Below are 26,130 nucleotides of genomic sequence, written 5' to 3'. Positions count from 1 at the left end.
TTGGATTTCCTCTCGTTTGCTTTCACTGCTGCAGCTAGGTGATCACACAGTCTCTCACACTGAGGCTGGGCAGGATTGTAACTCCTAGGACAGCAAGTTGTTAACAGAGCTCACGTGGGCCTAGCCAGAGACAACCCTAACCTTACAGGGAAAAGGCCCCAGGGGCCCCGACAGAGTTCACAGGTCAGACCAGCCACTCTGCAGCCAGGCCTGCCCCAGGCAAGGTAGAGGTGACGGAGATTTTCCAGTGAACCCCGACTACCCTCCCCAGCTCGCAAGTTTGGTCTTGGGTTTGGAAAAGACCTCAGATGTCAAGCCCCTCACCCCCTCCCTGGCCACCTTTGGCCTCAGCCTCTGCCTGGCCACTCCCGTGAGAGCTGGAACTGACGGCTGTGGGCAGGGCCCAGAGACACAGGCCCACTGAGGCCCCCCCGCATGGCTTGACCTCGGGCACCGTGGACCCTGCTCGCTCAGCCCCGCTTCACCACTGCCGTCGGGTCAGGGAGGGCCACTGTGGGGCTTGACCGTCGTGGGCATCCAGCTGTCCTGCATCCGGCACCCACTGAGGGTATCTGGGCTCACCAGGGTTTGATGTGCTGATTGCTTCACGATGTTCAGAGCACAGGACCTTCCTAGAAGGGCAATGCTATCGCTCACTCAGAAGCAGGGTCCCCAGCATGTAGGGATCAGTGTCAGCGGGGGGAGGCAGGGGCAGGTTTGAAGGCTCTGGTCGCCCTTGAAGGGGCAGATGTGAACATTGGTGGGTGCAGGTTGGGAGGTTCTCAGTGACGCGACAGCAAGAGCAGCTCTGGGGATGCGAGGAAGAGGGTGGAGGGGCATTTTGGTCTCAGTGTAAATAGAAAGGCAGAGGAGGATGTCACTGTCACACACAATTCCAACTGGAACCACAGGAGATTCTTCCTGGAAGTTGGAAAACACGTTACAGCTCAGCTCTAAGAATAACTGTGAGAGGACAGCTAAGGCAGTATTGGAAATAAAATCCAGCGGGTGCCCCTCTGCTGTAACAACAACCGGAACTCAGGGCGTGTTCCCTTCACATCAGCCCCTCTGAGCCTCTCCTGAGAGACTCACTCAGCCATCTGGTATACCACCTGGGGTCTCGCCTGCAGTGTGGGCCCACTCCTGCCTCATTCCTGGCCCCTGCTGATGTGCAGGGCTTTGTGGGCACCCCGGGATCGTCGACTTGACCTTACAACCCTTTTAGGATTGAAAGTTCAGTTCCCAGGCACAGTGATCAGGTTTCAAAACACTACATCTGGCTGGACTCTACCTTTCTCAGAATATATAATCAGTGTTTCTGCTTCTGGCTGAGATGGAATAATAGGACCTAGAGTTACCCTTCTGTCTGAACCAAATAAAGACTGCACACAGGACAGGAAAGGACTCTTTTTGAGACTCTGGACATGCGGAAATGACATTATACTTGAGCAACGGAAGCAAAGACCAGCTGAGTCCCAGCATTGCCCCGCTCACCGCCCGGAGAGAGTGTGCATGGTGGAGAGGACCCAGGTGTGGCCCATGGGACTCCCAGCTTGAAGTCTGGGGATGTTCAGGGGCTGGAGTTCAGGAGAGAAGGGCGCAGCACAGAGATAAAGCACCGGGTTCTACAGAGGGCATCCTCTCTGGAGTGTTCCGTAGAGTACTGACCAGGGCATGCATCTGAGAAAACCGATGTTTATGTGAATGCAAAAACACCTAGCACCCAACGAGTTAAGTCCACAGTGTCTGGATCCAACTGAAAATCACCAAGCCTGCCAAGAAGGAGGGAAATGTGACCCATTATAAAAAGGAAAGTCAAGGGAAACTGATGGTGCTGTGACTGGATGGCGGCACTCGTAGATAGGACATCGAGGAAGTTGTTGCAACTTTACCCCATGTGTTCAAGGAACCAGAAGCAGACACACTGGTTAAACAGAGCAGTGAAGGTGTTAGAAGTACCCAAACCTGAGTCATAGAGACAAAAACCACAGTGTCGGAGGGACTGATGGATGGTTTGATATTTTGCAGATGAAAAGATGACTGAACTTGAAGACAGTGATGGAGACCATCCAAAATGAAACACAGAAATTTTAAAAGACCAGAAACAAGCAAAGAAAGAAGGACGTACGGCACGAATCCATTGATACAAAGTTCTCGGACAGTGGCTAGTGACAGCTGTCACCATACAGCTGGGGGTGGTGTGGACCATCAGGGAGGGAGGAAGGGACCTCAAAGGAGCATGAGGAAAACTTGGGGGTGATGGGTACTTCAGTATCCAGATTGCGATGGAGGTTTCATGGTTGCAAATTCATGTCAAACTTATCAAACTGTGTAGTACAAAATACAGTTTATTGTAGGTCAATTATAGGTCAATAAAGTTGTTGAATATATATATATATACACGTATATATATGCATGTATATATACACATATATAGATGTATATATGTACACATATATACATGTATATATACACATATATGTATATATACATACATGTATGTATGTATAGACATATATGTGTGTATGTATACATACATACATACATATATATGTCTATATATACATATGTTTGAGAGAGAGAGAGAATAGGAAATATGTGGAAGGCCACTCAGCAGAATGGTCACTGTAGTCATGTCTAGATGGATCCGTTATCAGTGGTTTTTTTTGTCTTCATTTGGCATCTGGATTTGCTGATTTTAGTACTGGGGATTTGCACTGCTTTTTGCCATAGTTATCTGCTACCACATAACAAATGATCACAAGTGAGCAGCTTAGTCAACACTCGCTTTATCAGCCCACAGTTCCATGGGGCAGAATTCAGCATGGTGAGACTGGGTTCTCTGCTCGGGTCTCATGAACACCAAGCAACATGTGGCAGGGCAGCGTCCCCTTCTGGAGATTCTGCCAAAGAACACTCGCCCAGCATGTGGCACGTTGGTTGAATCTGTGTGACTGCGGTCTCATGCCCTTGCCTCAGTGTGACTGATGTCCCATGTCCTTAAGCTTCAGCGGGGGCTGCTCTTGGCCTTTGGAGGCTCCTGCAGCTCCCGCCTTGTGGACCCTCAGGCACTCCATGCATCTTCTGTGTCTCTGGCCTCTATACTCAGAACTAAAGGACTCCACTGACTAGGCCAGCCCACCCCAATAATCTCCCCTTTGATTAACCCGAAGTCCACCGACTGGCGATCTGAATTACATTTGTAAAGTCCTCTTTGTCACGCTACGTGTTCACGAATTCTGCTGCCCCTGTCCCTGCCTGGGGGTCTCTAGGGCTTGGGTCATCCACCCGGTCAGACACCAACTCCCATCTAGCCTCAAGCCCCCAGGACAGCCACAGGGTCTTGGAGAAACAATAGAGTTTTCAGGCCTTGCCCTGGACCCTCAAAACCCCAATCCTACCAAACCTGGCCCCCTTCAGTGCCTTGGCGGGGTGGGGACCTTCACCATGGCCCCTTTAGTTAGGAAAGTGCTGGCTCCGCTGGGCACACACTGAAGGGCGGTTCCCACCCGACCAGCAAGGGGGCTTCCTCAGAGTGTCCTCCTCCAAGCCCGCCTAGGATGCACACCAGCTGAGCCCTGAAGGCCCCTAGGGAGAGGGACCCAGGTCACATGACCCACAACGAGTGGCTTGGGAAGGGAGGTGACTGGTCATGGCCACACTGTCCTCCCTGCTGCCCACGGCCGGGCCAGCGCCCATGCCCCTCCAGCTCTTCAGTACAGACTCTGGGTGTGCAGCTAATTCGGGTGCAATGCTTCATAAAATCGGAGCCTCCTGTTTGCAGTGCACTTGGCGGCATTCAAAGGGTTCCATGCACCCTGAGATCAGAGCAAGAAGGGCCAAAAGGGTGGGTCTGGTGCTTTCCCAGGGACCCCCCGCTTCCAACCAGAAGCTGAACCCACTACAAATATCACCTTATAGGGCTGCGTGCCAGCAGAGCCCCCTAACACAGCTTGGGGTCACAGGCCCTGCTCTCCAGGTCCCAGAGAGCAGTGCCAACCCCTCTCCCAGCCAAGCTGCCCCACCCTCTTGCCTCTTCTGGGTCGCCCTCATCCCAGGGGACCCCGAGTCCTGGCCCCTACCCGGCACAGAGCATCCTTGTGGAGTAAATGACAGAATGAATGAATGCATTTTCAAAATGCAAAAATTATTGAAATATCAATGAAAGAGAAGCAGGTAAATGGGGAAAAGCGGAGAGGTGTTCCATTTCACCAGGAAACTCCTGGTGTTGGCACCCACAACAGAGGCGTCTCCCTGGTCTGGGCAAGCGGAGCCCCAGAGAGCCCCGCCCACTCCCACCAGGGCTCCTGCCCTGGGGTCTGGGGTCCCTTGGGGCTGGATTCTGTGGGTGATGCCCTCAGCCTCTGTCTTCACAGGCCGTGTGTTTTTAACACACGTTTCCTCCTGCAATCTCTTGAATTGTCCCCCTAGACCCAGCGGCGCAAAACCCCACAGGGGTGAGATTGTATCTCTGTTTGTTTTGGTCGATTGAACATTTTCTTTCCTTGTTCAACATTTTTCAGATCTCTGGGGGTTGTTTTCCACCTCTCGATGTTATCTGGGCCCCAGCCAATGGAAACACATGCCGTCTGCCTGTGGCGGAGGGCGGAGAGCAGAAGCGTAGGGCTGAGATCCTTGTGAAATTTAGCTGCTCCTGGGCAGTTGATCTCCGCTAATCATAACCGAGCGGAATCTGATTTCCCTAAAGGCAGCCCCCTGTGGGAATAAGTGCTTCCCTCCCAGAGCGAATTTCCTGGATCCTAGGCCAACACGGCTCCCTAAAGAGTCCAGCTGCCGCAGCAAAGGGCAGAAACAAGGGGGACACAGGCACTGGGCATTTCTCACTGAAGCCTCGGACCAAGAGGCGGGAAGCACACAGGGCTGGGTTCCTGCGACCCGAGATGGGGCAGCCCGATGCCCCACCCAAAGTCTGCCCTGGAGGGCCCTAAATCCAGCCGGGAGGGGACGGTCCATCTGTCACCCATCACAGAATGGATGGTTGATCTGGGTGGTGGGCACACAGACGAGGGTCTGTGTGTGAAAACCTTCATAATTGGAAAAGAAAGGAAACCTCCAAGTCTCTGGATCCACAGACGGCCCATGTAACGGGTCACCTTAATCAAGTGGGTTCTAAGGTCTCCATTGACCAGAAGACAACGGACCCGCAGTTCCCAGGCCTCCAGCTCCTGCTGGGTGGTGAGCTCTGGACCAACTGGGGTGTCGAGGTGAGACGGGCATCCCCCGCCTGCATGTCCCCCACTCAGGGCACCTGGACAGCCCGTCTCCCTGGGAGCTTGGGCGCCCCCCTCCTCCCACTGGGCACACGGCCCCAGCTCCGTGCCCAGAGCTCAGGTGCTCCCACCTACCGGAGGCATCGGCCACTCTGGGCACCAGGCAGAGGCTCCGCAGGAGGTCAGCCTCAGTGGATGCTGCAGGTTGGAGGCCTCGGGGAGGACATCAGGACCGAGAGGGGTGTGCTGTCCTGAAAACAAATTTCCAAGAAGATTTCTAACACGCTCATCCACCAGCTGCCCAGCCAGGCTGTGAAAACCCACCACCGTGCAAAGAGAAGCATCTACCAGCCACGGAACCGACAGCACCCTCCACCCCGCTGAGCTCAGCGCCCAGGAGCGCGGCCCATCATGTGCAGAGGTAATTGAGAGGAAGGAACCTCGCTTCACCAGCAAATAGGAAGAAAATTGATTCAAAGTCGCTGCATCCGGACTCAGGTGGCCAGGGGGATGGTGCCCAGAGCCCAGGTGCAGTGGCCACAGCCAGCGCTCTGCTGTCCGAGACTGAAGCCCAGCCCCCTGCAGACAGCACTGCTGTGTCAACAGCTCTGGAAGAAGAGGCACCTGTGACTCGGGAGTCACCACTCTCGCAGCCTCCTGCGGCCGTGACGGTCACCCTTTCCAGGAAGGGGAGGAGACACCAAAGATGAGGGGTCACGCTGAGCCTCTGTGCAGAGACAGGGCCTGGGAGGGGCGACTCCACCAGCCATGGACTCTGTGTGCCTGTGAATAAACCTCATCCTAAAGCAACTTGCTGCCGTGGCGTGAGTCTGGCTCAGCCGGGCGGCGCCCAGGTCGGCGAGGAGCTGGCGGCCCAGGGGTCAGATGAGCCCGGCCCTGACCTGGGTCCACTTCCCTCCCACCAGCTGCACAACCTCAAGCTAAGCATCTCTTCACCGTGAGTTACATACAGCTCGTGCTTGTCAAAGCGAGGCAGCAACACCTCGTCCACAGAGCAGTGTGAAAACCAAGTGAGAAACGTCTGCCAGGGAGCCCAGGGTTACAAACACTGCCCTCCATGGTTAGCGAAACTCACATGGGAAAAGAGAAACTTTCCGACGGTGCGCCCTGGGAGCACCAGGAAAGACCACCCAAGTGGCGGGGCTGGGGTTCAAGGTATGCGACTCTCTCTCTCAGCCCCAGTGATCTCACCTGTGAATGGGGATGACAACACACCTGCCTCAGTATATGAGGTACATGCCGTCCTCAAGAGACACACTTTAGATCAAAGATGCCCACAGATTGAAAGTAAAATGATGGAAAGATTCAGCACGCAAACAGCAGTCACAAGAAGGCTGGAGTGGCCACGTTACTAACAAACAAAATAGAACGGAAACAAAAATACGAAAAGGGATAAACAGTGACACTTTTTTTTTCTTCTTTTTTTTTTTTTTTTTGTGGTACGCGGGCCTCTCACTGTTGTGGCCTCCCGTTGCGGAGCACAGGCCACGGACGCGCAGGCTCAGCGGCCATGGCTCACAGGCCCAGCCGCTCCCTGGCATGTGGGATCTTCCCGGACTGGAGCACGAACCCGCGTCCCCTGCATCGGCAGGCGGACTCTCAACCACTGTGCCACCAGGGAAGCCCAACAGTGACACTTTATAACAAGAAAAGGGTCAATCCATCAGGAAGAGATAACAATTATATGTGCACCTAACAACAGACCACTACGATTCATGAAGCAAAAACTGACAGAAGTGAAGAAGGAAATGGGCACTTCAACAGTAACAGCTGGAGATTTCGATCACCCCGCTGTCAACAGTGGAGACAACCAAGAAGGAAATAGAAGATTTAAATAACACAGTGAGAGACCGTGTAGACCACCACACCCAACAGCTGCAGGGCATACCTGCCTCTTGGAGGCACAGGGAGCACTCTCCAAGAGAGAGCATGTGCTCGGCCACAAATAAACCCCAGTGAACGTAACAGGACGGAAATAACACTGTATCCTGTGACCACGGTGGAACGGAAGTCAACAGCAGAAAGAAAATTGGGAAACTTGCAAATATGTGGGAATTGAATAGGTCAAAGAAGAAATCAAAAGGACATTTCAAAATGTTTTGAGATAAATGACGATGAAGACACGACACAGCAAAACCTACCGGGTGCCGCTGAAGCAGGGCTTAGAAGGAAATGCACTGCTGTGAGTGATTATATCGAAAAAGAAGAAATATCCCCAATCTTTCTAACCTTCCATATTAAGACACTGGAAGATGAAAGCGTATTAAATGTAAAGGAAGCAGAGGGAAGGAAACAGTACTAATTAGTCTGGAAATTAATGAAATAGAGACTAGAAGAGCGACAGAGAAAAATCAATGCAACCCAAACTGGATTCCTTAAAAAGGTTAACAAGCCGTTAGCCAGAGTGATCAAGAAAAAGGAGAGGAGACTCAAACTACTAGAGTCAGAACTGGAAAAGAGGGCTCATTACAACCAATCTTACAAAAATAAAAAGGATGATAAAGGGGGACTTCCCTGGCGGTCCAGTGGTCAGGACTCCGTGCTTCCAATCAGGGGGCGCGTGTTCCATCCCAGGTCAGGGAACTAAGATCCCACATGCTGTGCGGTTCGGCCAAAAAAAGAAACAGGATTATAAAGGAATGCCAGTGCCGGTGAGGATGAGGAGAAATCGTGGCCTTTGTGCTGGGGGGAGATGTAAACGGTGTCGCCACTTTAGAAAAACGTCAGGCATTCCCACAAACAGTTAAATATAGAATTACCATATGATACAGCAATTCCAGCCTTAGGCAAATAATCGAGGGAAATGAATACATACATCCACGCAAAAACTTGTACGTGAACGTTCCTATTGGCATTATTCATAGTATTTATTTATATATTTTTTTGTGGTACGCGGGCCTTTCACTGCTGTGGCCTCTCCCGCTGCGGGGCACAGGCTCCGGACGCGCAGGCTCAGCGGCCATGGCTCACGGGCCCAGCCGCTCCACGGCATGTGGGATCCTCCCGGACCGGGGCACGAACCCACGTCCCCTGCATCGGCAGGTGGACTCTCAACCACTGCGCCACCAGGGAAGCCCTATTCATAGTATTTAGAGGGTGGAAAAGAACGCAAAACTGTATCAACAGATGATGGATAAACAAAATGTGGTCCATCCATACGCTGGAATATTATTTGGCCACAAAAAGGAAAGCAGTTCTGATACATTCTACAACATTGTGCTAAGTGAAAGAAGCCACTCCCAAAAGACATGTCCAGAATAAGCAGATGTATACAGACAGGAAGTAGATGACCGGGTGCTTGGTGTGGGGGATGGGGGATAATGAGAATGGTGGCTGGAGGGTTGGGGTTTCTTCGGGGAGTGATGAAGTGTTCTCAAGTTTACTGTGCTTTGGCTGTGTTTACCTGTGACTATACTAAAAACCACTGAACTGTACACTTAACAAATAAAACACAAAAAGCCCCAGTCGGATGAACAGAGTAAGGCACAAATAGGAAATAATTCACACCTGAAAACATGAGAAAAGCTTATCAATACACCTGCAGTGCAACAGGGACTCATGGGAAGTAACTGTAGAAAACATGAGATTAGCCCAGCAGCAAACAATAAAGGCCTTCAGGCGCTAAGCGGTAGCTGGAATGTGGCTCTGAGATTGGGGTCACCTAGAGCAAAGAGCAGAACACACCCTGGTCCCATCCTGCCTCGAGGTCTGGCTGGTCCTGGCTTCGAGGGACCCCCCCTCGTAAAGGTGAGCCTGGAGCCCCATCCCACTACTGTCCATGGGGCCCCACTCACGTCTGGCCCAGCCTCACACCAGCTTTCTCTTCCTGCCCCAGAGCCTCTCATAAGAAAACCCCAAACACAGAGTCGAAATTCCATCCCTCAAAGTCTGTGTCTCTCCCCAGTGGAGGCCTGGCAGCCAGAGCCGCTGGCTCTGTCCCCACACGCCCCTGGCTCTGTCTCCTCTTCCTCAAGCAGGAGTGGGAGATGGCAGTATTTGGGTGCCCACCCTTCTGAGTGGGGTCTGCAGCAGCACCTCGGGGACCTGCTTATGTGAACCCTGCAGCAACGCCTGTGGGCTGAGGCCTGGCTGGACCTTATCTCAGCTCAAGTCATCATACTGCTTTGAAACAAGTCATGGGATACACAGGCTTGGGCTGAGGCCAGGCCTCCCATGGGAGTCCCCACGGTGGACACAAGAGGACAAGTCTTCATCTTCCCTGGGTCAAAATCATTCAACTCTGAGTGAGGTGGGGCCCCAACAGGAGTTAGTGTCCTCGCCTTGGGGAATCTGACGATGATGACCCCAAGGTCAGGGAAGGGGTCTGGGGGAGGCAGCCACTCCCATATCCCAGCCAACGTGGGCTCTGCTGCAGCAGGTGGCAAGGCCGAGAAGGTTGGAATCACAGCTGGTCTGGGTCTGGCTGGGCTTTCGGATGCGCTCGCCAGCCCCGAACGGAGCCCCGAGGCAGCCGGCGGGTGGGTGGCAGAGGAGGCCTGGTGTCGCTGTCTCCGACGATCAAGGCTGAAGCCATCTCAGGACACGAGGCAAAATAAGCAACCTCCAGTCGGGGTCACTGGACAGCCAGCACGCCAAGAGCTGATTCATGAGTAAAACACCTGTTGTTACCATTAGAAACACGAGCCAGAACCGAAGACACTGCCCCACGCGCATGAGAAGGGTGGACCAAGCTGGCGGCGCCGCGGAAGATGCAAGCTTGACGCTGAAGGTGAGAACGGGTAATTTCAGTGAATCTGTAGTTAAAAGGAGGTGCTGGACTCAGGTGAGAATCACAGAAGGGCTGGAGAAGAAGGTAAGATGTCACCTGAACAGAGAGAGAAAAGACGGTGGGCAGACAGGGTCACGCCTTTCACTGAGGAACAGGTGGGTGTTATGTTTCCTTCGAATACTCTCCAGGGTTTAGCACCAGTGCACACCTTGCATTTCAATAAAGAAGGTGAGGGGCACTCACAACAGCTTCTGCAGCTGTGTGGACAGCATCCAGCCTCCTTTGGGGGCACACTGCGACACCGCTGTCTCTGCTGACTCAGGGTCCCTGGGCTGGAACTTCTGATCCACAGCACATAGGAGTGGAGAGCTTTTGTTAAGTGTCCCTTTAACGTCTGAAGAAAGCAGCAGTGCCTGTATGTCTGACTGCTGCTCATAAAGTAAGTATAATCAGGGATTCCTGATGCCACACAGCACGTGGCTGAAGAAAGATGCTCCCCGGTCAGCCTTCACGCGGAGAAACCGCTCTGACGGGGCTCTTCGTGGAGGATCCAGGAACCCCCTTGGAATTATCACAAATAACAGTGTTGAAAATACAGGATGAGAGCATTTCTCAGCACCGTCTTCACGTGAAACAGAACCCCGGTGATTACTCGCGTTCCCAATCACCTCCTGTGTATCCGAAAAACTAACAGTTTGGCCAGGACAGAACCAATGCATCAGATTTTGTATCACATTGCTCACTGTCCAAGTTGACTGTCACACGTCACGACACGGACGTTTCAGATGCAAGCTGACTAGCGGAAGTAGTGGCTACTGTACACTCGCAGCACTTCCCACGGGCTCCAGCACTAAGGGTCACGGCCTTCCAGACAAGGTGTACCAAGGCAGACGCCAGCAGGGCCAGGGGCCCCGGATGCACGTGGGCCGTCACGTGGGTGGAGGGTGCCAGTGAGAGAGCGCGTGAGGCCCTGGGAATTCTGCTAAAGCTCTCCTGGTTCAGGCTCACAGCAGCACGGTCGGGCTCTCCTCCCACTTTGTGACGACCAGTGTCTCTCTCCATAAGCTCCCGGCACGGGGTGAGGGTCTGCTTCCGGCCTCTTCCAGCACCGATTGCATCACCAAGGCCTGTCTCTTCGGCCTCTGTAATGGCTCTGGCTGGCGTCCTCCTCTCGCTACCAATGGGCGCCTTCAGGGCCTGCTTCCTCCGCTTCTCTACCCACGTGGCTCCGTCTGCAGCACCACCCCGCCCCGCCCCGCATCTTGACCCCCGCCCCTGTGACAGTGCCCCCTCCCGGCTCTCCTCCGCTCTCTGCGACTCTCTCTTCTCCCCTCTCCATGGACCCCCTCTTCTGACACCCTCGCCTCTTTTCTGCCCCTGACGCTCTGTTGATAATGTCACATCTTTCTCATAGGATAGGCTGAAACTTAGGGGCCACCGACCCCCCCACGAGGCGCCCTCTTCCACGTTGGATGTGGCTACAGGAATGTTCCTGAAGTACCTCGAAATCAGCAGGTCCCAAATGGACATGCAGTCGCCGCCCAGCAAACCTGACCCCCTTCTCCACACTCTCCATCTACCCCGTCACCCAAGCCAGAGAGCTGGAGCCTGGCTCCCTTCCCCCCCTTCCCCCGCACCCGTTCTAGCCCGAGGCCGGTGGCTGTGCTGTGAAGAGAAGAGCCTTCACTTCGTCCCCAGCATCACCAGTCTGGTTCCCATCTTCATCCTCCCTCTCCAGGATGTCTGTGAGACCCCTTGCTTCCATTGGTTGAGTTACTGATGGGCACTTAGGAGTCTCCTCCACGAACAGTCTGTGCTGAGCACAGGGAACCCAGCAGAGAACTGAGCAGGGCTGACCCGTCTGTGCCCTGGGTCTGCTGGAATCCAGAGATGAATTTTCTATGCCAGGGGAGCGCTGTGACCTCCTTCAGCCCATGGACACCCCCATCCAGGCTGTCTAACCTCACATATGTCCTTATCAAGATTGATGGCAAAAACAAGAATAATTCTCTCCCAAAAACATTCAGAAAAAAAAAAAATTTAGCTTCCACTGAATACCCACCTGAACCAACGGTCAGTGTTGGCCTCATTAAAGGTGGAACCGCCAGCCACCACGAGCGTCAAGATGTGATACGGTGAGAAGTCCACGTCACCACCTAGGAGACGCTCTTCCTGAAGACCTGAACCTGAAAATAACTCAGGCTCCAGTCCTAAGTGAACCGGACCTGGTTTCTCCAAGGAGCCAGTGGCACAGAGAATGAGGGAGGGGAGAAAAGAGAGTGAAGGAGACGTCACAACCTACGGCGTGGTGCTCTGGGGTCCATCCTGGTTCAGATCAGTGGTGAAAGCACATTCCGGGGTGATTAGGGACCTTTGAACATGAACTTGTGTTTGGTGTAAGAGGGTATAAAGGAAGCCTTGTTAACTTAGTCAAATGTGACAGTATGTGTGCGGCTACAGAGGAAACAACCTTTATCGGTGACAGATGCGGGCGGAAGTTTCTACAGGTAAGAGGACAGGACGTTTGACATTTAATGTATTTTATAAAAAGAAAAAAAGGGAGACGGGGGAATAGATACAACAAGATTGGAAACTTTGAAAATGTTTGCGTCTAGGTGATAGGTACAGCGTTTTATTCTCTCTACTTTTGTAAGTAGTTTTAAATTTTCTGGAATGGAGAGAAGGAAAACAAAACATGTATCATTTTTATTCTGTATTTTTAAAGAGCAAACATTTTCTCTTAGTGTATAAGGAATTCTATTTTCAACACTGAATTATCTTTTTTGCAACAAATTACTAAGCAGTTAATGAAAACACATAAATTCTGTGATCAACAAGTGAGGATTTGGGCATGAAAATCACTTTGTCTCAACTTGGTAGCTGCCTTTTCATTACTTAGAGCAATACGGAAATCTTCCCAGTGCCTAGACACATTTGAACATTCTTTCTTGAAAATGTAAGTATACACATCTAAGTGGCTAATTTTTCAAGTTTCTATTTAATAACAAATTCAAGAGAAATCCTGTCTTATTGAAACATCTATCACTAAAATTATGTGTGACGAATCACCTCCCAGGACTGTTCAAGGAAAAGGAAAAACAACATTTTTAATATCACATTTTTTCCCACAGTGAAGAGAACTGAATATGCGTATGTTACAGATGAGCGAGTTAGAGCTTTCGAACAGAAGTAGATTGGATTTGACTAAATATGGCCTTCAATTAATAACGCCAGAGGGGTAACGTTGGCTGGTTTTCAGCTGTTGCGAAGCGCCTCTTGTAGTTTGGAAAGCAGCCCTGTGTGACGCAGACGTTGGGAAAAGACTCCTTAGAATGGACAGAAGCTCCAACAGTGAGGCCAAGGCTGTCCTGCTTTTCCTGATAACCTCGGAAATACTTCTTATTTTATCTTGAAGCAGCTCAGCCAGAAGTTCCCTCAGAAGAGGCAGCTGCCCACAGCTGGTCCTCAATTATGAGACGTGCCGCTTAAAACAAAGACAACGGAACCCAAAGGAAGCGTGAACACCAGAGGCTCTTCCCTGTGAGGAGCGCCTCTGGGTGATGTGGGCCGTGGTCTGCTGCTTCTGCGAGGGCACCCGGGCCAGTGCCCAGCCAGCCGGGTCCTTCCTCTGGCCGCTGGGCAGGCCCTGGAGCAGAGCAGTGCTGAGGGAGGGTTTTGTGCTCCTTTGCTGAGCGGTGGAAGGTCAGTAGGTGTATGACTGGGCGGAGGGCTCGTCTGTGAAGATGACTCCCCTTCCTTCCCTTCTCGCGAAGGCAAAGGAGGGGGCCGGTGATGTCCTAGATCCTCCACCTGGTACTTCTGCGGCTCTCAAGGTGGGGAAGGCACTGGGCCGGGAGGGCGACGCGGCTTTGCCAGAGCAGTGTGGCTGCTGCCAGGCTGTCAGCGGGGGCAGCTCCACCCCACCGGTGGGACACACCTTGGACAAACACCGGGCTACGGGGCACACGGTGGGAGCGGGCACGGACCCTCCAAGGGAGATCTCGCAAACCTCCCTGGAATCACGGAACGGTCTTCAGAGGACTCCAGACGGGGACCACAGGGCCTGAAGTGGGCTGGCCTGGGACGGTGCCAGGACCAGGTAGGCAGCGGGCGGCGTCCGCGCCCATGCTTTGGCGTCCCGAGCCGGGGCCTGGCTCCTGACGTGGGCACCTGACACGTGAGTAATGGAGCTCAGTGCGGGCCTCCAGGCAGCCGTGCCTCGGGCAGCCTCGCCTCGAGGGTGGGCAGGGGAGAGCAGCTCCAGGCCGCCAGCCCTGCCCGCCTGCCCCCCCTCCTCCCCCGATCCCACTGGCCCTGCGGGGCTGCCCGGCTCAGTCTAGAAGCCGTTGATGCTGATGGAACGCCTTCGCTTGAGGTGGAGAAACCAAGCCCCAGAGAGGAGTGACGACTCCCTACTGCACACAAGCGTCCCAGATCGGCGCACAGACCAAGTAGGAAGCCGCTGACCCCAGAGGGTCAGCGCAGCAAGCGGCCTTGGCGGGTGGCCGGAGTGGGCAGAGGCAGGGGGACTGGCCTGGACACGGAGTCTTTCCGTTGGGTGTCTCTCACCAGCACAGCCCTGGGCCCCGCAGGAAAGAAGGCGGCCTGGCCCGGGCAGAGCCGGGAGGGCGAGGCAGGTGTGGGCCAGAGGGGGAGGCGGAGCTCTGGGCGTCATGCGGGGCCACGGAGAGGTCAGTAATCACAGCTCTGGCTTTGGAAGCTCCTGTGAAGAGTCTAAGAGGGATCCCGTGTCTAGGCTCAAAAGACGCTGTTTAAGCCCTAATTCTGTTCCTGTCATTCGAACAAGGCTCAGGGCCCGTGGCCAGTGGGAAGGCCCCGGAGCTGGGCCCAGGCCCCCTGGTCTTGTGAGGCGAGAGGCGCCAGGTGCACCCCTCCTCCAATCAGGATCCAGGATCGGGGCAGGGTCCGTGGAGAGCAAGTCGTCAGGAGAGAGCGTGGCATTGACTCTGCGCCCAGCGCGTGCGGGCGTTTTGTCTGCCTTCTCTCCAGTGGGGCAGGGTGTCGTGACCCACCTTGCAAGAACCAGGATCAGACAGGAACCTGGCCATGGGGCGTGGTCGGCAAACCTTCATTCTGGGGAAAATGAGTCTCCGCACCTGCCAGCTAGAGAGGCTGGGCCTCGGGGCCAAACGCTTCAGCACGGTGCCGTCCCGCCCCATCCGGGGGCACCCCTTGGGCCTGGCACAGAGGAGAGGCCTGTTCGGGGCTGTGGCACAGGCACCACCGGGCACACCTCCCTGGGGGGTGTCGTACCCCGCCTCTGGAGAAGGGGTCACTGGGCAGGGCAGCGGGGAGAGAGCCCTGCATCCGGAGGGGCTCCACAGCCTGACCCCGCCCGAGGCGCAGACACAGCGGAGGAGCTTGTGCTTGGACGGGAGGGGTCAGGCTGCAGAGCCCGGCCCTGCCTCTGAGCGGGCGCGCCCTCGCGCCAGGGGTGTCCGCTGGGCACTTCATGGGGCTGTAGGAGGAGGCCCTGGACCAGCCCCAGGGGGCAGGTGGTCCCCACCCCGGAGTCAGACCTGGAAGGGCCCTGGGTGGGATTCCTGGGGAAGGCGCTGGGCTCCTGGGCTCCCGACGCAGGTCTGACTTGATTTTAACTCAGAGAGACAGCTCGAGCCCATCGGATGTTGGGTTGTGTTGAGCCATTTCATTCAGTCTAAATCACAGCCTTCCAGGCCGGCCCCGGGCCTGCTTCACAGACAGGGAACGAGGCCCGGAGTTTAGGGGGCCGTGAGCGGCCGCAGGGGAATTCCAGGGTGTTTTCTGGTCTGACCCAGGTCACCCTCAGATCTCATTTAGCGACGACAAATTCTCTAGAGAACCAGCCTTCCCCAGCGTGCTCTGAACTCCAATCGGGTTTTCCAGGAACACGGTCGTCACAATTAGGGGCGCCATGCTTTCGTTCCTCATCGAACACAGAGCCGGGAGGTACTGCGTGAACCTTGTCTGGACGTGACCAGGAGGGCGGTGGCCGCGCGGCCCAGCGCGCCCTGCGGTGGGACGGGGCAGCTCTAGGTCCCTCTGGATCGAGACCCCCCGGTCAAAGGCCCGCTTTTCTGTGAGGCACAGGTAAGACACCAGCATGTCTGCCCAAGAGGGCCAGACACAGCCCTGCTCAAAAGGAAGAGAGTTGATCTGCAAGCACGGCACAGGAAAAGCATATACATTGTACCTATTGTATGTACGGTCAGAACATCTTTGCTGTCTGAAAGCCGTGTCCCGGATCTGCCATTTGTCCCCATTTCCTGCAATTTCCATGCCTGTTGTCCAGCTGCTCTGAGAGCCTGTCTCCCCCCTGCTCGCAGGTGGCCGCACAGGCCCCGCTGAAACAGGATCACCAAGGCGGGAGGAGGCGGGGAGACCAAAGCTCTTCTAGAGTCGGGGGCACTGGGAGGCCTTCTCGGCCTTGACACCCGGGGAAAACCGGGGTCGCCTTGCCGGCCTCAGAGGGGAGGCACGTGTCACTGGGCTGCAGAGAGCTGGCAACAGGCGGGCAGCACGGGGCGCCCTCGATGACGGGGCGTCTGCTTGTCCCGGGACAGCAAGGCTGTGCCTCCCACTGGGTCACTCCAGGAACAAGACCAAATGCATCCAGCAGGGACCAGGCGTCCAGGCGCCTCGCGGGCACTCAGACGGCCCACAGCGCGGCAAACGGGAAGACAGGCCCACCGGGGGCAGGGTCTGTTTCCCAGGCGCCCTCACTTTCTGCCCGCTGCCCTCTCCTCAGCACCACTCGGTGACCCGGCACCAGGCCCCCCTCTGCTCTGCAGACAGAGGCAGGCCAGAGCCTGGGAGAGGGGTGTCCACATCGCTGGTCCTTTCCAGAAATGCTTCTCCAGATGACGAGTGGCAAGTTGGGTTCAGGGCATGGACCCCATCGCCCGGACGGGGCCTGAGACCCTAAGTGGCCCCTGTCTTGTGAGGGTCACTGGGGAGGCCTGTCCCCCGGGAAGGGCAGTGCGTCCAGCCAGGGCCAGTCCCTCCCTGGAGCAGGGTGAGCGAGAGCCCCAAGTGTCAGGAAAGCAACTGACCTGCTGCCATCACAGCCCGGGGCCCCCGTGTTGGGGGTCAGCAGCCCTTCTCTCCAGAAGCTCCTCCCGCCGGGCCAGCGCGTGCTCTGCCTGCCGCCACCCAGGTCTCCAGGGCAACAGAGGAACAGAGGCCCAGGACCTGGGAGCCTCGCCATCACCTTCCCAAACTGGAAAGACGGCTGGAATCTCAGATCATCGGCATGGAGCTAAACCCCTCCAGCACCGCGTCCCGCTGCCTTCCCATTTTCACTCTGCCCCGCCAAGTTTCCGAATTCATACCTTCAGTTTCTGGAAAATGTCATCCCGTTCCTACAGCCGATATCTTCAACCTCCCAGGCTTCAGCTTCCGCTGAGGATTCCAGACTTTCATCAGAAACCCTCAGATGATTTCGGGGCGGAAGCGGAGGGCTGGGGAGGCTGGCTGTCACTTGCTGTCATCAGCCACGCTCCACGGGGGCACAGGCTCTGTCCACACCGTCCCCACCCTGCGCAGGTCCCTCCCGCTGCACAGGGCTTCCACCCTCACCTCAAGGAGGGCTCATACACCCCAGGGGATCCTATTACAGTCCTGCGATAGGAAAGGAAAGCGAGGTCTCTCCTCTGGGCCTGGAGGCAGAGGTCAACCTCGAACTGGACGCCTGACACGCATCCGGCACCACTGGGTGGCGGCACCGGTCCAGACGCGGCGCTTACCACTGGAGGGCACTGGACCTCCACGAAGCCCCCGAAAGGCTGTGCCAGCTGCTGACCTGCGTGAGGGATGCAGCCCAGACACTGCCCTGGCCCTTGGGGGGGCTGAGGGCAAAGGTCAACCAGCAAGGGCAGAGCAGGCGGGGGCCTGCACTCCAGGGCCTCTGAGGCTGGTCATCCTGCGCAGTGTCCCCGGGGCCACGTGGTGAGACCAGGCCAGACACCGCGGCCCCCCCGGGCGCCCTCCCCATCTCTAACCGCCAGGCAGTGGGCCAGTCAGTGCCCCAACGGCAGGCGCCCAGCATGGAGGCCAAGGCAAGCTGAGTCCTCGAAGCCGTTCTCGCCCGTAAATGCCACCTCCCACTTCCTACCGCGTCGTCCCCTGGGGCAGCAGCAGCCCCAGGACGAAGGCCCCCCGCACCAGTCCCGGGAACTGCGCTTTACCGTTTCCAGTCCCTCCCGCACCCCCTGACTCCCAGGCCAGCCTTGGGCAGTGGGTGGCGTGGGGGATCACACCCTCATGAACAGAGCCCCCAATTCAGGGTCAGAACCAAGTGCAACTTTGCAGATCGGTTAGCAGGATGACCAAGTCTCATGGGGTCTCTGGGAGCTGTGTTGTCACTGTCACCACCGAGGGAAATGACCCCGCCAGCAAAGGGAAGTGACTGCCCGAGGAGACGGGGTCTCCCTCGGGCCTGGGCCTCCCAGCTCTACCTTCTCCTGCAGATCTGGTCACCTTTGCAGCGGGGCTGTCCCCTATAGCTGCTTAAAGCCCACCCTCCCCCCATGCACTCCCCCCATGCCATCCTTCATGGCCCTGTCAGTCATTCGTCAAGCTCACTTCCGTCTCCTTCTAGAAGGGAAGCCCCCCAAGGGCAGGACCATCTTTAGTTTTGATTTTTTCCCACTAAACCTCCAGCACCCAGACCGTTCCTGACACGTAATAGGCATATGATGTGAATAAGTAATGAGTGTAGCCCTAATTGAATATAGTCTTATTAAAGGTTCTACACACAAAAATTCACCACGTGGTCACAGTGATTGCCTCTGGGTACTGGGGACGTCAGGTTTGAAGGTTCTTCGTGTAACTCAACCAACCCGTGGACCTGTGAGGTCCCATTTCAAGACAGAATCATATTCCAAGACACCTGACAGGGACTTCCCTGGTGGTCCAGTGGTTAAGACTCAGTGCTTCCAATGCAGGGGGTGGGGTTTCGATCCCTGGTCAGGGAATTCATATCCCACATGTGGCACGGCCAAGAAAACAACAACCAAAAAAACACAGACACCTGACGTACAAACAAACAAGAATAATTCCCAAGTTTTACTTGCTTCGCAAAAGGATTTCTTCTACCCTGCAGCCTCCTCCCAAACGTCACTCAGCCCACGATGCATTGATTTGATAGACTCTGCGGATTTTCATGCCATCTGGGAGGAGGATGTCACGGGAGAGCCCTCAGGTAGGTGGGGGCCGTGCCCTGGGACTCAGCCATGCTGTGGTTCCCAAGGAGACCCGGTTTCCCTCCCATCGGGGGGGGGGGGGTGTGAGCTAGGGCTTAAAATTAAGGTGCAATTCAGCCATGAGAAAGAATGACATTTGCAGCAACATGGATGGACTTGGAGGCATTACGCTGAGTGAGATAAGTCAGGCAGAGAAAGACAAATATTGTGTGACATCACTTATATGTGGAATCTAAAAAATACAACAACCTAGTGAATGTAACAAAAAAGAAGCAGATTCACAGATACAAAGAACAAACTTGTGCTTACCACTGGGGAGATGGGGGAGGGAGAGGCACGAACTATTAAGTGTAAAATAAGCCACAAGAATATATTGTGCAATACAGGGAATATAGCCAATATTTTATCATAACTATAAGTGGAGTATAATCTTTAAAAATTGCGAATCACTACATTGTACACCTGTAACTTATATAAATTGTATAGAACTATACTTTAATTAATAAACAAATAAAAATATTACGTGCAACAGACTACAGAAAAACATTAAGGTGCAACATTAGGTGCCTGACTGTGTGGTGAACCTGGCAGGGCCTCCTCCAGGGGTCTGAGCTCAGGCTCTGTCCCCCACGCTGCTCCAGCATGCTGCAGACTGACTGTGTGCCCGCCCGCAATTCATATGTTGAAGGCCTAACCCCCACGTGAAGGTATTAGGAGGTGGGGCCTTTGGGAGGTGATGAGGGCTGGACAAGGTCATGAGGGTGGGGTCCCATGGTGGGATTAGTGCCCTTATGAGAAGAGACAGCAGAACCTCATGTGAGGACACAGTGAGAAGGCGGCCAGACATCTGCAGGCCAGGATGAGAGCTCCCACCAGAACCCGACCTGCTGGCACCTGTTCTCAGTCTAGGACATTTTGTTACAGCAGCCGGAGCCGAGTAAGGGCCCAGAGAGTCCTCCTCATTCAGGGACCAGGAGCAAAGCCTGCTCACCCCTGAGTACTGTCTTCAGCTCACGCCAGCCTCCAGAATTATGTAAACAAGGTCATCGTGTCCTTTGGAAAGCAGGGAGCCCCACCCTCATGTCACAGCACAGCCCCCCGTGTTCATTCCATTGCCCAACACAGCCCATGTGGCCCTGCCTGCCGTGCAGCCCCTCCCTGGGCTGTGAGTGTACGTGACTGATGACTGCTGTCTGTTTGGTCTGCCCAGCATCCCGGGCTCAGCCTCCCCATAACCCCACAGCGGGGACCCCCTCCTTCACCAGCGAGCTGAGTAGAAGGTGACTGAACAGCGGCTGCCTGCCAGACGCTGGGCGAAGCCACCTGCGTCCCACGGAAGGACACTCCCGTCAGAGGACAGGCCTGTGGCCTCTGTGGGACGTGGCAGGAGATGGCTCAGGCCCCCAGCTGCTGCGCCTGCAGACAGCCTGGGGCCCAGAAAGGGGCAGCAACGTGAGAGAGGAGGTTAAGCCTTCTGCAGACCGACACCTCCAATTTGAGGACGTGTTCCCTCCTGGGCTCTCCATTGAGAACAGGAGTCTCCAGATAGAAGCCCCATTTCCCAAAAGGAGTCGGGGTCTCTTCAACCTCCCTGGAGTCCTGTAACCCCAGTGGGGCTCAGCCATGGCCCGAGCTACAGAATGTGAGCCCCATGGAAGTAGGAGGCTCTGGGCCCCAAAAGCAGTTGGGGTCAGTGGAGGTGATTGGCTGCAGATCACTTTTAATCCTCAAGCAACTCTGGGTCGGGGGCGGGGGGGAGCAGGGCGGTCCTCGCGAGAGTGCAGCAGAGAGCCAGGCGCGCTGACCCCACGTAAGCTCCTGCAGGTCCCAGCCCGTGGGCACTGCTGCAGGGGCCCCATAACAGAGCCCTGAAGCGCCACCTGATCAGACTCCACTTGCGAGTGTGGCCCCCAGACCCCACGGTCTCCCACTCCTGCCTGGGGAGGCTGCTCAGCTGACCTGCTCACCCCACTGACCAACGGGAACAAAACACTTGGGCTGAACTTGTCTCCTTTCTCTGGGCCCCTGAGCTTTGGCACCCCACCCTGCACGCAGCCCCCTGCTTAGGGCCCCCCAAGACGCAGCTGGCCTGGGGGAAACTCCCTGGATGGAGGGTGGGGTCATGCCTCCCTTGGTCTCATGTCCCCGTTCTTCCAGCCTGCTTGCACCCGTCTCTCTAAAAGAAAACCTCTCTGTGCCTGACTCAGACGTGCCAGCAGACTCACGGTCAGTGTTCTCCCTGACAGTGGCCCCCGATCCCCACCCTGTATTGTAATAGCCCCCCCGTGATCCTAAATCCCAGTTTGTTTCCCCTTGGACACCACCAGCACCCAGTGCAGAGAGGCTCACCTTGAGTGCTTGAGGGATGGAATTTCCACCCGGGGACAGGTGGGTGGAAGACAAAAATCAAAGTGCGTGGCCACCCGGCTGAAGTCCCTCTAGCGTCCTCCCGTTGTCCTGAGTCCATGAGGATAGAATGTCGTGTCGGACCGATGAAGCAGATGTCCGGCATCTCTGGGCCGCGGCTGGCAGGTAGGCAGATGACAGTGGTGACAGCGCCTGGGGCATGAGCCTTGGGGACACGGGTGAGGCCGGGGAGGAGGCTGCCACGTCTGAGCCAAGAGGTGACTCAGGACAGTGGGGCTCCGACGTGAAGAGGGAGGGGAGGCCAGGGAGGCTGAACCCATGAATCCCACACGGGTTCAGTCCGTGCATCCCTCCTGTGCTCACATAAGGGGAAAACGAGAGTGCAAGCGTCTCTTTCAGGGGCACAGAGTAAATGATGACACAATATTCTCTTGTCTCTCAAAATTGTTTAATTGGCAGTGACTTCCGTCTTGGAGAACCAGCGCCTCCTGCCGGGGCTTGGGGGAGGCGATGAGACAGGGGCGCACGGCCTTCCCGGCCTCCCCGTGGGCCCCATGCCTCCACCTCCTCCCGTGGTCCCTCAAAACCAGCCGCTGGGGGCTCCCGGGAGCGTCCACTCCCCCGCTGTCCTTGGGGCAACTCTCGGTCCTCCGCCCCCTCGCTGCTCCGCAGGGCCGCAGGGACCCCGGCCGCCATCCCCGCAGAGTCCTCGCCCCGCCCACGGGCTCCCGCCGCTCCAGGGACGGACGGCGCAGAGGACCACCTCCCTCCAGGTCGCCACATCCACAGACGCCTCCTGGACGCGGGGACATTTCTCCGCCTGCCTCTTCCAAGTCTCTCCTGGGCCCTGTTCCCAACACAGGGATGGCTGTTTTCCCCAAATTCCATCCTCACCCCCACCCAGGCTCAGAAGCCACCCTCGCAAGGTCAGCCACACCCATGGGGGAGACCCCCAGCCCCTCCGCCCTCCCGGGGCGCCCGGGGCCCCTCAGACTCCGCGCGTACACGTGCCCACACGTCCTCTGACCGCCTGCGCTGTCTATCCCCTCGCCCTCCTGCGCCGGTCCTCACTGGGCCGCCATCCTCTCTCACTGGCCATCTGTCATGGCTGAGAACTGGTCCTTTGTGTCCCCCGGTGCTGGAGGGAAGAACGCCCAGAGAGGCACGTCTGTCTCGGCGTGGCGCTGCACGCGCTTCCCTGCTGGAGAGAGGAGCCCTGAGCGCCCCTGCCCCTTGCGCGACCCTCTGCATCCCTGCCCACTGCCTTGTCGGCAGCTCCCACCTCCCTCAGCCAGGGGAGGGGCCTGGGGTGGGAAGGGCTGGGGAGGGGCAGGAGGCAGGAGGCAGCTCTTCGCTGGAGCCTCTGCTGCCCTGCTCTCTCCCGCAGGAAGTTTCCTTGCTTCCCACTCACGACGGGCCGTGAGCCCCGACTCTGGCGCCACGGGGCTCGTACCTCACCCCCTGGACACTGAGCTCCGGTGCCGTCTTATCAGGCTGCTGTCCCCACGGTTCAAACGCTGATCCAGACGCTGCTGTGAAGGTACCTGGCAGGCTGGTTAGCACTAGCCATCAGCATCTTTGAGTGATGATCAACCTCAACAAAGCAGGTGGGCCTCACCCAATCAGTTGAAGGCTTTAAGAGAAAACCCGGCGGTTTCCTGTGGAAACAGGGAATTCTGCCTCACGGCTGTGGCTCGAGCCCCACCCCAATTTCCAGACAGCCGCCTGCTCCGTGGGCTGCAGCCCTGCCGGCCGCCAAGCCGTAAAGCTTAAAGATATTCTCTCTTCTCTTGGTTGGGTCTCCCTGGGAACTCACGGTTGATTCACTCCCCAGGTAGAACCTGGGCTGCTGCTTGGAGCCAGGTGTGGGGACGCAGCAGAAAACAGTGTAAACCCCCTGCCCCGGAGGAAACAGGAGTAGAGGGTAAACAGAGCCCGTGGGTTAGAAGGTGAGTGGTCAGGAGAAAAGGGGGAGAGAGGGCAGTGGGGTAGGGGGCGCAGCAGAGGGGGGACAGCTGCCCTGTAACTGCAGCCCCCCTGCAGCGTGCCTGTACACAGGGAGGTGACAGGTGTACAGGGCCAGGGGCCAGGGAAGAAGTGGGCCCAACGGCGGGACGCCACGTTTGCAGCAAAAACAGAGATTACCTGCCCAAGATGGGCCATTAAGCCTTCCGTTTTCAAAGGGATTTGTCAGTCTGGGTGGGTCGCCACGAGCGGGTTTAAATAAGTGCCCACTTGTGGGACCCCTTCCGTGAACCTGGCTATTCGCTACTCCCTCAAACGCAGTAATTCCGTGTCCCTGACGGCTGGCTACATGTACATCCTTCGCTCTTGGAGGAAGCGCCCGACAGCTGACTCACAGGTCCTGATACCGAGCTCCAGAAAGCGCTTACTACGAGCTTTGTCACAGCTTCCCGGCCATGCGCTGGACCATTCTGGCTCCTTGCTGAGTGAGGAGTGAATCAAGAGCATCGCCTCTGAACCACAGCGCTGGGGCCAGAGGCGAGTCCTGATCGGGCCGCCTCCCAGACCTGCCTGGACCCTGTACTCCCGTCTGTGGGCCGGACTCAGAGGGGCTGGCTGCCAGGGTTCGGGTCTTCCCCACACATTGGAGGAAGCCACCCTCTGCCGTCCACAAGGGAGGGTCATGCGGCCGGGTTCCCGGTGACCCCTGCGCCCCACACCCCAGCTGGGCACACCCCCTCCTCCCCTCCAGGAGTTAATGGGTGACCACGCTTCACAGCCACGTGACCTCGGCCGAGGCTCTCTCTCTGAACCCCTCCTTCCTCATCTATAATAGGGTGGGGTCCTGCCTAACAGGGCAGTCGGAGGGTCCAAAGACGCAGAATTTGGGAGCAGATGTGGCTTGGAGACCTTCAGGAGGCCGTCCAGTCACAGAACTTTCTGGGCAGGTGTGTACACGCTGAGGTCTTGAGACCACGCTGTGCCCACACACCCAAGTTGGGGGCCGGGAGACCCGGGACCCCACTCTCTGCGAGGGGCAGCCTGCCTGCCGCGGGCTCCCCTCTGGGCCGCGGGCTCCCCGCCCTGCACAGGTGTGCTCTGGCCCCTCTGCTCCCGCGTGCCCTCCACCTGGACGCCGGCTCATGCCCTGCGTGCGTGGACGGCATCAGGCCCCCTCCTCCCTCCCCTCCCGTCCCCTCCTGGGTGGGCCCTGCGGCCCCTCTTGGCTCCAGTCCTGTCTGCTCCATCCTGCACTGCATTTCAAGTGCTCCTTGGTGTTTCCAAGGATCTTCCTAGACTATTCTGGAATCCCGCTCCCAGAAAATGACTCCTAAGATGAGCAAAGTATAGGGCTTCCTTTCTGTGTTGCTCTGACCTCACTGCTGATCCACGGTGTCGACATGCAGACACACCCGCGGGTCCCCACACGAAGCAGACACCCTCCCGCCTCTGGGAGTGCACGCCCGCCAAGGTCCGCGGCCCGTCCCGAGGGACGGGGTGGGAGGGGCAGGGGTCCCAGCAGGCGCCCTCTGCCCGAGACACCCTCAGCTGCCCCACGGCCCACCCGTCCCCCGACAGTGACGGCCTGAGCGCGACCCGTGTGTGCACCCCCAGGGCCTCCGGCCCTGCCGCTCACCTGGAATGTCCTCCGCCCGGTGCCCAGGGTCTCTGCTCCGGGGATGTCCCAGCCCCCACTCTGTCCTGCGGCCCCGCGGGCACGGGCGGGCTCTTCTCCCGGGGCTCCCACTGAGCCGGCCACACCGGCCATCTAGCTCGTCTCCGGCTGGAGTTTCCCGGGGCGCCTGCGATGAAGCACCAGGCTGGCTTCAAGCCGTAGCGTGGAGAACAGAGTCCCCGTTCCAGGCGCTGGCGGGGCTGCTCCCTCCCAAGGCTGTGCAAGAGAATGTCCTGCTCCTCGCCCAGCCCCTGGGGGCTGCTGCCACCCTGCACCAGCCCACCTCTGCTGCAGCATCACCTGGCTTCTCCCTGCTTCTCTCTGTGCCTTCTCCGTCCCCTTACATGACACCAGGCGTTGGACTCAGGGCCCGCCCTAAATGCAGAAGGCTGTCTTCTCAATATCCTCAAATAATCACATCTGCAAAGACCCTTTTTCCAAGTAAGGCCACACTCACAAGCCCCAGGTGGACACAGCGTTGGGGGGCCACCCCACACCCACTACAACCATTTTCCAGCAGGCGGGGTCTCTGTACAGACCACTCCCTCCCGGATCTCCAAGCGCCCAAACCAGCGTCTGGAACACAGTAGGCACCCAGTGAGTGTGTGTTCACTCACTGGGTGTAAAGTAAGTAAAGCGAGAAGGATGGCCCAGGAATCGCACGCAGCCCCTCAAGCGCTGCGTCCTGCGGGGGGGACCGCCCCCTCCCCCGCCTCCTGGAGACAGGCGGGCGGCATCTCCTCAACAGGATTTCCGCCAGATGCTATGGTCGTGGGGCTCAGCTCTGAATTTTTATTTTGATTAAATACCTGTCTTCATATTTGGAAAGCACAGTAAATAAACCCTCAAATACCCTTTTACCGTAAACGCCAAGGATCCGATTCATATGCTTGATCCCAGTCCCTATTTTTTACCCTTTTATGTGGTTGAGACAAGTGT

At 56.7% G+C, this 26,130-nt stretch overlaps 1 long non-coding RNA gene across 2 annotated transcripts; it reads right to left on the bottom strand.

The window, feature by feature from the left end:
* Positions 1 to 22,012: 22,012 nt before the first annotated feature.
* LOC137225722 (uncharacterized) lies at positions 22,013 to 25,821 on the bottom strand. 2 transcript variants are annotated; one of them, XR_010943988.1, is made up of 4 exons: positions 25,153 to 25,821; positions 23,005 to 23,209; positions 22,557 to 22,749; positions 22,013 to 22,398 (listed from the first exon to the last, which is right to left on the bottom strand). It is a non-coding gene; the product is annotated as an uncharacterized lncRNA (long non-coding RNA). The 2 variants fall into 2 exon arrangements; XR_010943987.1 differs by lacking the exon at positions 25,153 to 25,821 and having other exon boundaries at positions 23,005 to 24,201.
* Between the last annotated feature and the right edge of the window lie 309 nt (positions 25,822 to 26,130).

Source organism: Pseudorca crassidens, chromosome 6 (genome assembly GCF_039906515.1).
Source record: "Pseudorca crassidens isolate mPseCra1 chromosome 6, mPseCra1.hap1, whole genome shotgun sequence".
NCBI classification, from domain to species: Eukaryota; Metazoa; Chordata; class Mammalia; order Artiodactyla; family Delphinidae; genus Pseudorca; species Pseudorca crassidens.
This window is presented reverse-complemented; position numbering and strand designations above follow the sequence as displayed.